At 38.1% G+C, this 11,682-nt stretch overlaps 1 non-coding gene across 1 annotated transcript; it reads left to right on the top strand.

The window, feature by feature from the left end:
- Window positions 1–858: 858 nt before the first annotated feature.
- Window positions 859–964, top strand: LOC118706205. Its single transcript, XR_004983938.1, has one exon. It is a non-coding gene; the product is annotated as a U6 spliceosomal RNA (small nuclear RNA).
- Window positions 965–11,682: the final 10,718 nt, after the last annotated feature.

Below are 11,682 nucleotides of genomic sequence, written 5' to 3'. Positions count from 1 at the left end.
GCACTGCTGGGTGGCAAGTAAAGATGTTTTGACATTAATTTTAAAGATCAGTAAAAATGACAATGCAAGGCATTCAGAAGGTAATTAAAGAGGCAATGTGTAGCAGTATGAACACTGTAAGAAAAAAGATAAATATCCCATATGCCATATTTGATGTAAGAGATTTATTTATTTAAATAGCTAGAACTATTCAAAGATACTGAGTTTCCACCAGGAAGAATCAAGTGGTTTGACTAGGTAGCATGAAATGTACTAAATGGGAGTTACCTGTATTTCTATAGGGATGTAGTATTTATTTTTTATCGTTAAGGCTATGCCAGGAATAGTCTAAAAATAAAAATAAGCAAACAAATAAAAACAGCAAATAAATCAATAATTCAAAAAATATAAGGGCAAGTTTTCTAACCAAACAAATTCACGACAGTGTCATATCCTTTCAAAGTATTTTTCTTTTATCATCAAGAGCACCTAAAGAATTTATAGGAGTAAAATATTTTCAATATTAAGTATTGCAAAAGTAAATTAAGAAAATGAATTAATAATGTATAGGCTCCGAAATGATGGGTAACAGTCAGAAAGGACTATCTACTCTTATTATTCAGGTAATTTTTAAAACAATGAGAATATGTACGCCCTTTTAACACAAAGACTTGTTATATTCTACGTAACTGATTTAGTTGTGGGTTCTGGAGACTCAGGAGTGCACAGAGAGACAAAGCCATGCTCATGGGGCATACACCTCACTGAGCTAGCCCCTGCCTCTAATTCTACATTAGACATAATTTAAATCCTAAACTACCTACTACCTTATCTTAGTCATTGGAGGTGCTCAGATCTTGTTGCAAAAATAAATCAAATGTGCACCTCCGTGGCACGTATACTAAAGTTGCAATGATACAGAGAAGAGTAGCATGGGCCCTGGACAAAAATGACCAAAAATTTTAAAAAATAAATTAAAACAAGTCAATGCCTTCGACAAAGAGATGCTTGCTTGTAAAATGCAGTGTGCCTGAATGTAAACTGAACAGCCAAAATATTTTTAATTGCATACTTAATTATAAAGAAAAAGTACATTCATGTCTGTATTGTGATATTAATTACAATGTGTAATATTTGATAGCATATTTCTAGAGACATTAATGTCTTGCTTGTTCTGTTGCTTACCATTTAACTGAAATATAATAACAATATACACAGAAATGATAACATTTTACTTTTACCAGAAATCCAGTATTGAAGTTTTTATATAAAAAGTGGAAAATCTTGTTCCATGTGAGTCATACATTGTGCCTGTGACTCTAATGCCTTTAACAAGACAGCCTAATGGCCCATTATTGTTTTTAACATGCCACCTTAAAGTAACCTTTCGGCAAATTTTCTGACATATTCTATCTCAGCCTCCATTTATTTCATTTATATTGACCCTGGTCCCTTTAAAATAGCTGGGTTTTGAGAAACATTGGTTTAAGCACAGCATTTCTGCAAAGACTTTTGGATTCTTCCAGTAATTCCATGTTGAGGCTGCTTAGTTTTATGGGTAGCAATCTGCTCTTCTTTTGGGATCTGTCAGAATCAGGAAAATACACATTAATCATTTACTATAGGAGCCTGAATGGCTCCCAGTGTCTCCAATTTCAAGATGACAATTAGACACTTATCAGAAATTACCCAGTTCCTCGCCAGGGAGGAGGTGGCTTGGCAGTGTTAACCAAGGATGGTACTCACTTCCTTATCAGAAGGTGTTCTTAGAGAACCCAGGATGAACCTATGTGGGTTGTCATGTGAATACCTGCAGCGCTGCAGTATTTTTGTTCTTTGTTTATTGATGTGCTACAGGGACTGTTTCACTTCCTGTCTGAATCTAAACCCTCAAGCGGATCCAAAGGAGCAATGCAGCTTTTAAAGAGCCTTTGGGTCAGGTGCAATACCCCCTGCGAAAGACCTCCTTAGGCTGAAGTTAGGTGTAGTGGTGGAGGTGTCAGGGAGATCATGGTTCTCACTTGGACAAGTAGCCTTGTGGGAATTCAGGGAGAGCTGTAGTTGTTGCTTAGTCCCTCGAAGATGTGAAAACACCTTTCTGACTGTTTGACATTATGTGAAAATGTGTGGTCCCAGGAAATCATTAAACAGAAGACTCCTGGAATAATTTTCACCAACTAAAGCCTTTACATTGCTCTTACCTTTGAGACTTGTCTTCTCTAACGTTCTGGCCTGGGTTCAGAGCCTTTTCATTCCTCTTTCCTTCTTAGCGGACAGGATTATTGATTGGGGAAAAATTCTTCCACATTGCTCTTGGAAATGCAAAACCCAGAGCCAGCTATTGAGAATGTAAATTATTAATTTTTAAAAATATATGATAATTGAATCATTCTTTCTTAGCATACAAGCCAGGCAAAACACCCAAGAGAAATACACATGTTATTTCTAAATCCTAGATTATTCTGTCTCTCAAAATGTACCATTTTGATTCTTCAAATTCAGACTCATGTCATCTCCAGATTACTAGATCATTTCTAGGGTAACTCCTATTCACATGCCCAGATAAATGTTTCTGTTTGAAAGAAAGAAAAGATAGTCTTACATCTATTAATTTCATTTTATTCACATTTCGTTTACACTTATTTTATTCTATTCAAATAAAAAATTTAAAACAGGAGAGTAATAACTTAACATGCACTAAAAATATTACAATATGAAATAGTAATCAAGTGTCAGATTAAAATATTAAAATATCCCTACACATGAACATTTTTGAAATGTGAATTCAATATTGTTGTCAAATATGTACAGAGGCAATTAAAAACAAAAGTTATAGAAGACATTGACAGTTTGTGCTTTGAACACTTCCTTTGGATAATTTTTAAATATTTTCAATTAAAAAAGATCAGAGTACTTTATTTTAAAAAATATATATTTTATTGATTTTTTTACAGAGAGAGAGAGAGTTAGAAACATTGATGATAAAGATACATTGATCAGCTCTCTCTTACACATCCCCTACTGGGGATGTGCTAGCAACCAAAGTACACGCCCTTGACCAGAATGGAACTCAGGATCTTTCAATCTATCCACTGATCCAAACCGGTTTTGGCTCAAAGAACATTTTAAATATTATATTCAATGAGTTTATTCAACTCCAATACACAATAGATCCTCAATAAATAAATAAATGAATAAATAATTGGATAAATTAAATAATGAATACATAAATTAAATATAAGTAAATATAAATATAAATGTAAATATAAACATAAATGTACTTGTAAGATTTTTTTTCATCTATCATCTATCTATCTATCTATCATCAATCATCTATAATGTATCTATTGACTCCAGTTTTGGAGCACTTTACCGGCTATGGAATCTCAGAGAGAAAAGGGAAGTGGGTGGGAAGGTGGAAAGAGGTCAACGAAAGAACATGTATACATATATGCATAACCCACGGACACAGACAACAGGGTGGTGAAGGCCTGGGGTGGGAGCAGAGGCAGGCTAGAAGGGGTCACTAAGTGGGGAAAGAAGGGACATATAATGAATATGCAATTCTTTCAACAATAAAGATTTAATTTTTTAACAATGAAAAGAAAAAGAAAGCACTTGTTTCAATACAAACAGAAAAGAAACAAACAAAAAATCAAATAAAGCAGCATGTGTCCCTAAATATAAATTTCTCTTTCCTGTTTCATCAGTTCTGTTCATTTGCCTTCACTATAATTACCTATCCACTATAATTTACCTGGCAAGATGCTATTAAAACCATTCTTGGTTTTTTTCCTCTCAAAAATTCCTCGGCACTTTGACCATAGGAAAATCCTGATATCTGCATCAGTAATTCACAGCTTTGACCATCACTCTAATCTCTTATTAATGCTGGATTGGAGTTACTGAATGATGCTTTAACCATAGGTTCTTCATCATTAAAATGGAGCCGTTAAGTGATAATTCACAGGATTGTTGGATAGATAATGTATGGAGAGCAGCTGGAATAGCCCCTAACCAGGTAAAGCTCCGGATTTATGGGTTCTCTCTTCAGGCTTTCTGTTTGTATGCCTAACTGCACTGCATAGTTTTTAAGAGTGAATAAATCAGAATATTTTTTTCTCTGGGTACTATGACACAGTGCCACATAGTTAACAGTTGTTCAATAAATAGTCAACAGTGTGAATAGAAATTCATCATAATGAAATTTAAAAACAACTTTTAAATATCCTTTTGGGAGACATACATGAAATGGGGTGTTTTCAGGAATATACACACTTTTCTCTTTCCAGAGGCCTCTATTTCTTTAAAATAACAGGAAATGTTTGCTAATGCCTTGGGGAGCAAAGCAGTAATCCTGATAAAGTGTACCTTAGGGAGTTTCTAGCTGATCTCCTACCCACTTGGTCAGGCAATGGTTATAACTACAGAAGAGACAAGAACAAGACACAAATCAGTGAAAGAGGTTAGGCAATTTATCAAAATTATGAAAATAGCTTATATGTTAAGAACTTTGATTTCTTAAAAGATAATTTTTCTTATTGGTGAAATGATTGCATTGGTTTTGCTAATTGGCTAAAAAATTGCATTTCTTGGTCAAGGTGAGAAGGTGTTTTGTTTTTTTTTAATTACTGTGGGGCTTTTCGGCAGAGGGGAGGGGAGATGTAGGGACAGGTATTTCCTTTAAGGCTAACAAGCAAACCAAGAAATCCTTGAGAGAAGCTAAGATAAATTATTTCATTACACAATTGATAGGAACATTTCAGATCAAAGTAGGCCACTGTAACCTTATAAATTATTTTTTTTTAAGTTCAGGTTAATACAATGTAATACTTTGATCATCCCAAGGTTAAAAATAAATATTGCTTGTTTTTCATGCTTTTACTTGGCGTAATCAAAGGCATTCACCTGGCTGAAATGGGCTGAGTAACAACTTCAGAGAACAAACCACGCTTTGTTGGAATGGATGGGAGTATATTTGAAAGAGAAAACAAATGACCTTCTCTCCAATCATTAGAGAAACTAACTACCAACTAAATTGAGAAATAATTGCAGGGCCTGGCTCCCACATTTAATCAGGTGGCAGCCATCGGGGTCTCAGCGAACAGACTCTAAATGAATTCTCTAACATTATTAGTAATTGTGCATCACATTTCACAAGGCAAGCTAAAAATAACAGCAGTGTGTAAATCTCATTGTCATGAGTCCCGCTGCTGAGAAATTTATTTTGCATCACATCCTCACCAATAAAAAATCCAAAGCTAAAAACCAGATCAATAGAGCTGTCACTGAGTCACCCACACTTCCTAGCCCCGCCCCTTCCCACAGATGAGGCACCTGCTGTTGTGTCTGGTTTTGTACTCTCACTTGCCCAGGAGTGATGGTATTTACTAGAGATTGTAGGAATCTGAGCAGGGTCTGACAGTGTCGCCGGTCAATGTATCTTGCACCCGTAGGTGAAGAATACTGCCAATGAAATGCTCTTAATTCACAATGGACAGATTCTGAAACTGAAACATGAGCACAGAAGCTGTGTAGGAAGAGGAGGGAGAAGAAATAAGGAGCAGAGGGAAGAAGAAAGTGGCAGATACAATTTTTCTTGGTTGCTTTCTTCTTCTTCTTCTTCTTCTTCTTCTTCTTCTTCTTCTTCTTCTTCTTCTTCTTCTTCTTCTTCTTCTTAGTGGTACTGGGTTTTGATAAAGCACTAATGATCTGAATGTTTTCAGTCATGATTTTTTTAAGACAGTGTTTAAACTCTGGCTCAAGGAAAGTTAACTCTGGCTTAAGGAAAGGTGTTACTTCGGAATTCTGGAATAAGGAAGATGCCATTATTTCCAATGTTATTCTTTTCTTTTTTACTTTTATTTCTTCCTCCCTCCACTTCCCTTCCTCTCCTCTTTCCCTTCCTTCTTTCCTTCCTTTTCTTCCTCCCTACCTCTCTCCGTCAAATTATATAATCACTGAAGCATTTGGCTACATCATTTTGAAAGATAGTATTTCATTATGTATATGTGTGTGTGGGGAGAGGGGATGGGCACAATTTAAGTAACATTTCCTAACTTATGTCTGCCAATTTTATATCCTTTCTCTGAGTATTTTTATTATGTCAGAAATGTATCATTTTTACCTAAGTGAAGTGCTTTAAATATTCAAAACTTATAGGAACATATCTACTTATAATACTTTTTCATGCCTTAGTACTTGAGAGGTTTATAAGTTCTTATATGTAACTAGAAAAAAAAAAGAAAATGTTGATTACATCAACTCTTCCTTGTAAATTAAAATAAATTGTGTTTAGTAGAAACAACACACATTTAGTCTTTTGACAATGGCAGGAATATTGGTTCACCCTTATTTTACTAAGCCAAATCTTGTTACAACAGATATTTGTAAAATAACAAAGCAAAATCTGAATCTCTGATATAAAGACTGACTAGAGTTGTTTTATACGTATTGAGTCTAGACTACCTATATCTAAATTATAAAATGATTTGATGCTTAAAATATTTAGGAGGTTATTGTGCTTCAGAAGTAAATCATTTAACTAGTGCTATTTTCAACACATCTTCTTGTCCACAATATTTCAAGGATGTGAAAATGACTTCCTATGTTCAAAAACTGGCCTTCAATGAGGAAAAAAAAAAAATCATAGACACTTCTGAGTGCACTGCTATTAACTGGCTGATTTCTGATCCCTGACACAGGATGTCATCCTCAACCCAGTGTCTGGCTGTTCAGCATCCTGTGGGAATGGCAGGCTTCCCAAGATTCCTCTTCACAAATAACAATCAGTTCTGATAGAGGAGACACAAGGAAAGCCGGCTAAATCTTTCACATCGTTACCAGCCTCATTGTTTTGCAAATCAGTAGCATAAAGTAGAACACGTGCAGGAATCCTCTTCCAGGTTTCTGAATGCCAGGGATTTCAGCTCCGTGAATCCTTGTTGATGAGCAGTAAATGAAGAAGCCGCATGACAAATCATCACCTTTACCAGCTAAGTGGCTGGCTTAAATTAGAGTGCAGGTTATTGTTTGAATTCATCAAGATTCGTCCATCTCAAATGATGAGCCTTCCCCTATTCATATGTCAGTCCATCATTATCCTGACGCCTGCTACATCGGATCACCAGCTCACTTGAATAGCTCATAACAGCATTTTCAAAGTATCCTATTTATAGTAGAGATATGTAGAGGAATCCAAAATACTGTCTGCTTTAACAGGCCAGCCCTCTCTGGCAAGAAATCCTGCTCAGGAGACTTTCATTTCTGAAATGATCAAGTCCCAGAGCTGAGTGCCACACACTGGGATAAAAGGTGATTTATCTGTATTTTAACCAGCTGTATTGTTCCCCTTTGTAATTTGCTTTTACAAACGCACTTATTCATTTTCTTCAGTGAGTTGATCGTATTTCACTTATAGATATTTAATATCTGTTTCCTTGTAATAATTTTTCAGTACTATTTCCCACAAATGTCAAAATCTTGAGTTGTTTATTTGAATCCTGATCTATTGCTCCAATAATGAAAAGCTGTAATTATAAAGCGCAGTGAACTAAGCAGTGGAGAGCTTGCATCCCAATGTCACTGCTCATAGTAAGCCATGTGAGGATTGCTAGTAACTTCCTTAAAATTCACTCCCTAGTTCCCCTGTTTGAATAGGTGATGAGAAAAATTAGATGTTGCGGGGGGACTGGGGTGCAAGCAGCCTGACTCTGTATCCCTAATGCACATTTTTGTTAGCCTAGTCACTGCCCCTTCCTTAATTATCTGGTCTTGGAAGACCTCTTTTCCTAAATACTCCCATTTTACAGAGGCCATCAACCATGAACAATGCACAACCCCAGGAGGGGGTGATCAGTGCTGGCACCAGGCCAGGCCTTTAGGTGTGGACTCATGGTCCCCATCCCACCACACTGGGCTTTTTGCAAAGCCCGAGAAAGGTCCGCAAGTCCATCCATATTTGGGGGACAAACAAACCAAAGGGTAAAAGGGGGAGCTCCCTCCATATTGGCTCACTCAGGATTTGAGAGAAACAGCCTGCCCTGAGTCCTGTACTCGCACATGCGAAACATCTGCAAACAAACGGGGTTCTCCTGTATCTCCAGGGACTTCCGCATATTTTTCGGTCGCCTGGTAAATTCTGTGACATAGGTGCTGTTATCTCACTTCAGAGAGCTTGCCGAATGCTCTGGAGTAAGCAACTCCTCATCTTTTTTTGCACTGTAAAAAACTGAGCTTTAGCTGAAACCGGTTTGGCTCAGTTGATAGAGGGTCGGCCTGTGGACTGGAGGGTCCCGGGTTCGATTCCGGTCAAGGGCATGTACCTTGGTTGCGGGTACATCCCCGGTGGGGGGTGTGCAGGAGGCAGCTGATCAATGTTTCTCTCTCATCAATGTTTCTTCTAGCTCTCTATCCCTCTCCTTTTCTCTTTGTAAAAAACCAATACTATATATATATTTTTTTTTAATTGAGTTTTATCTCCGTTTAAGCAGAGAAGGCACCTGAATCTCACTGCTCTGTGGTTGCTAAGACAGGACCTTCTCCTTCAGCTAAAAGAGCAGCGCAGAAAGCTGAGCTGGCAGCCCCACACCCTCAGCCGGTCCTGTGGGCAGGAGGATGCCACTGCCCACTCCAGCACGCTGGTTTGTTACGCACATCCAAGCAGTATTAGTTACAGAGGGCACACAGGAAAGAAACTGTTTCCCCTCCTACTTCCCATCTGTTGTGGAAAACACACAGGTTTTTCCACCACAGGTTTTGAATAACCTTATGTCCTTGGAGCACAGACTCAGACTGCATGGTAATACCAGTGTGAACCTTCCTCCTACTCCTCAACCCACAGACCTATTTTAAGGCTGCGTTCTGAGAATAGCCGTGGCCATCATGCTGCTGGGACATAAGCTGCCGTGTAAAACAGCAGTGGTGTGAGACTGACGAATCATGGTGAACAGACTGGTTAAATGACTCCTCTTCCCATCAGCTGTACCCACAAGCCTTGCCCTAATCTTTCAGAGTAAAATGGTATAAAACAACTCCTTATCAAGGCAATGCCTAATTTTTTTCTTTTTTGTTTTGTTTACTTAACACGTTTAATGTTTTCACTAAATATTTCACTAAATATATTGTCACAAAAATTTAAATACAATTTTATATTATGTGTTAACATATTGCCTCACCCATGGACTCAGTAATTAGTAATTATACAGGAGGAGTAAAAATGACTTAAAAGATTAGACATAACTAAGGAAGAACATTGAGAAAATAGCTAATTCAGTAATAAAGCTGAATTAAAACTCAGGTCTCTCTCTTTCTCTCTCTCTCTCTCTCTCTTTCTCTCTCTCTCTCAGAGACTTAAACATGGTGTGTCATGTGAGACAAATTAGATGGGGGCCTCAAATTACATAGCTATGAATACAAAAGCATAGATTCTATTTTTGGCTTAATCACAGATAATTTGTGGAATCTTTCCTAAATTATTATTAACAATTTCTCCATATTAAAATGCACTCAATATTAATTTAGCTGTCATTCATTTACTTAAACAACATTTGTTAGCAACCAATTCTATGGAAAGTTCAGGAAAACAAGAAGGATAAAGTCCTATGGATCTTACTATTTATTTTGTTCTAGAGAGAAGGCTAAAAAGGGCTCATTCCAATGTAACCCTGATATTTGGGGGATAGCCACCTGAATCCATGCCAGCAAGCTCAGTGTACATTCTTGATAACCTATAATTGAGTCATTACCTCCTTCCGAGATACTGGTCTTGCAGAACGTGTTACTGTGAACAGTGCACTGCTCTGGAGGGAGAGTTATTAATGCTGGCACCAGGCCAGACTATCAGACATGGCCTGGAGATACCCAACACCTGGGCCGTCTTGCAAGGCCTGCAAAAAGGACCAGAATCATAATCCATATTTGGGGGATAGAGACTACAGGGAGATATAAAGGAAAGCCCCATGCATGTTTCTTCACTCAGATTTGGAAGGTTGCTCCTTGAGTCCACTGGTGTATTGAAGAGTGTCCCTCCTCTTCTTTGAAGTGTCGCTTGGTTTTCTTTGGTCTTCTGCAACACAGTTTTAGTTTCAATTAATTGACTTTACAAAAATGATAATGCCTGAATGAAAGCATGGGACACATAACTTCCAATGGCTATAATTTGCAACAATGTTTTTAATAATGACAGTTAAGATTTTAGACAGTCAAGTAGGTGACAAAATTCTACATATAACAATTATTTTACAATTAAAATGTTTTACTATGAAACTTGAAATTAATTGTAGTTACGAAGACACCATAAGATAAGAATGAGTACACGGCACCCCCTACTGACTTCACTGGAGACAACGACTTGAAGAATGGGGACAGTGCTGATTCTGTTGCACATAATATCAGCTTATTTAAGCACTCAGGGGAAAGAAGGCAAACTTCACTTTTCCACAAGCTGGACTGATATTAAAATTATAACTTCTGAAAAGATAATTAGAATAATAATGTTTCAAGGTGGCTCTTACCTGAAAAAACTAACTCTTCAAAGCTAAAATTTATGCTTCCACTTAAGCTTCTTGAATCTTACCTTTTCACAGTTAGCTCTTCATAAATAACCTTTTATAGTTAATTTCTCATAACTAACCTCTCATACCTAAAAGATATGATCATTGCCTTTCATTTAACTTTCTCATATCCATTCACTCTTTGTTATCTCCAAGTAGGGCTAACTGGTAAGCACAGTGCTAACTGGAATTCTCTCGTTGTAGTCATGTCGGTAAATATTTGAGTTCTTACCTGAAAGTTCTCTTGAAATACTATTAATTACAAGGGGATAGTGAAAATTCACAAATGGAGACAGTCTCAATTATATGAGATTGAGTCTACATTAATACACCAATCCTATATAATAAAAGAGTAATATGCAAATTGATTGTACCTCTGCTACATCCACAAGCCATGCCCACCAATGAATCAGGAGCAAGTATGCAAACTAGCCTACCAAGATGGCTGCGGCCATGGAGTGAGCTTTGGTTTCCTTGGAAATAGAGGAAGCCAAGCTTCCTGTATACCCTGGCTGTCCCAGGCCTCTGCTCAGGGCTACAAAGTTTCAATTATAGAAGATAAATAAAATCCCAGATACCAGGGCCTCCACTTGGGTTACTAGGGGGCGTGGCCGGCCTGCAAACCACCACAGACCCCTTGCCCCAAGGGAACCCCCACCCTGATCCAGGACAACCTTCAGGGCAAACCAGCCAGCCCCCACTCATGAACCAGACCTCTATCCTATCTAATAAAAAAGTAATATGCAAATTTTCTGTCAGTCCAACACACAAGATAGCTGTTCCATGTGGTCAAAGATAGCTGCACCCATGTGGACACAAGATGGCTGCCACAAGATGGCCAGCAGGGAAAGGTAGTTGGGAGGGACCATGCCTGCAAGGGAAGGCAGTTGGGGGTGATCAAGCTTGCAGGGGAGGGCAGTAAAGGGTGACACAGCCTGCAGGAGAGGGCAGTTAAGGGTGACTGGCCTGCAAGGGAGGGCAGTTAGGGGCAAATAGGTTGGCAGGGGAGCAGTTAGGCACCAATTAGGTTGGCAGGGGATTGGTTAGGGGCAATCAGGAAGGCAGGCAGGCCAGCAGTTGGGAGCCAGCAGTCCTGGATTGTGAGAGGGATGTCCCAGATTGGAAAGGGTGCAGGTTGGGCTAAGGGACA

Source organism: Pipistrellus kuhlii, unplaced genomic scaffold (genome assembly GCF_014108245.1).
Source record: "Pipistrellus kuhlii isolate mPipKuh1 unplaced genomic scaffold, mPipKuh1.p scaffold_m20_p_5, whole genome shotgun sequence".
In the NCBI taxonomy this organism is placed as follows: Eukaryota; Metazoa; Chordata; class Mammalia; order Chiroptera; family Vespertilionidae; genus Pipistrellus; species Pipistrellus kuhlii.
The sequence above is the reverse complement of the archived record's forward strand: the minus strand, read 5'-3'. Positions and strand labels throughout refer to the sequence as shown.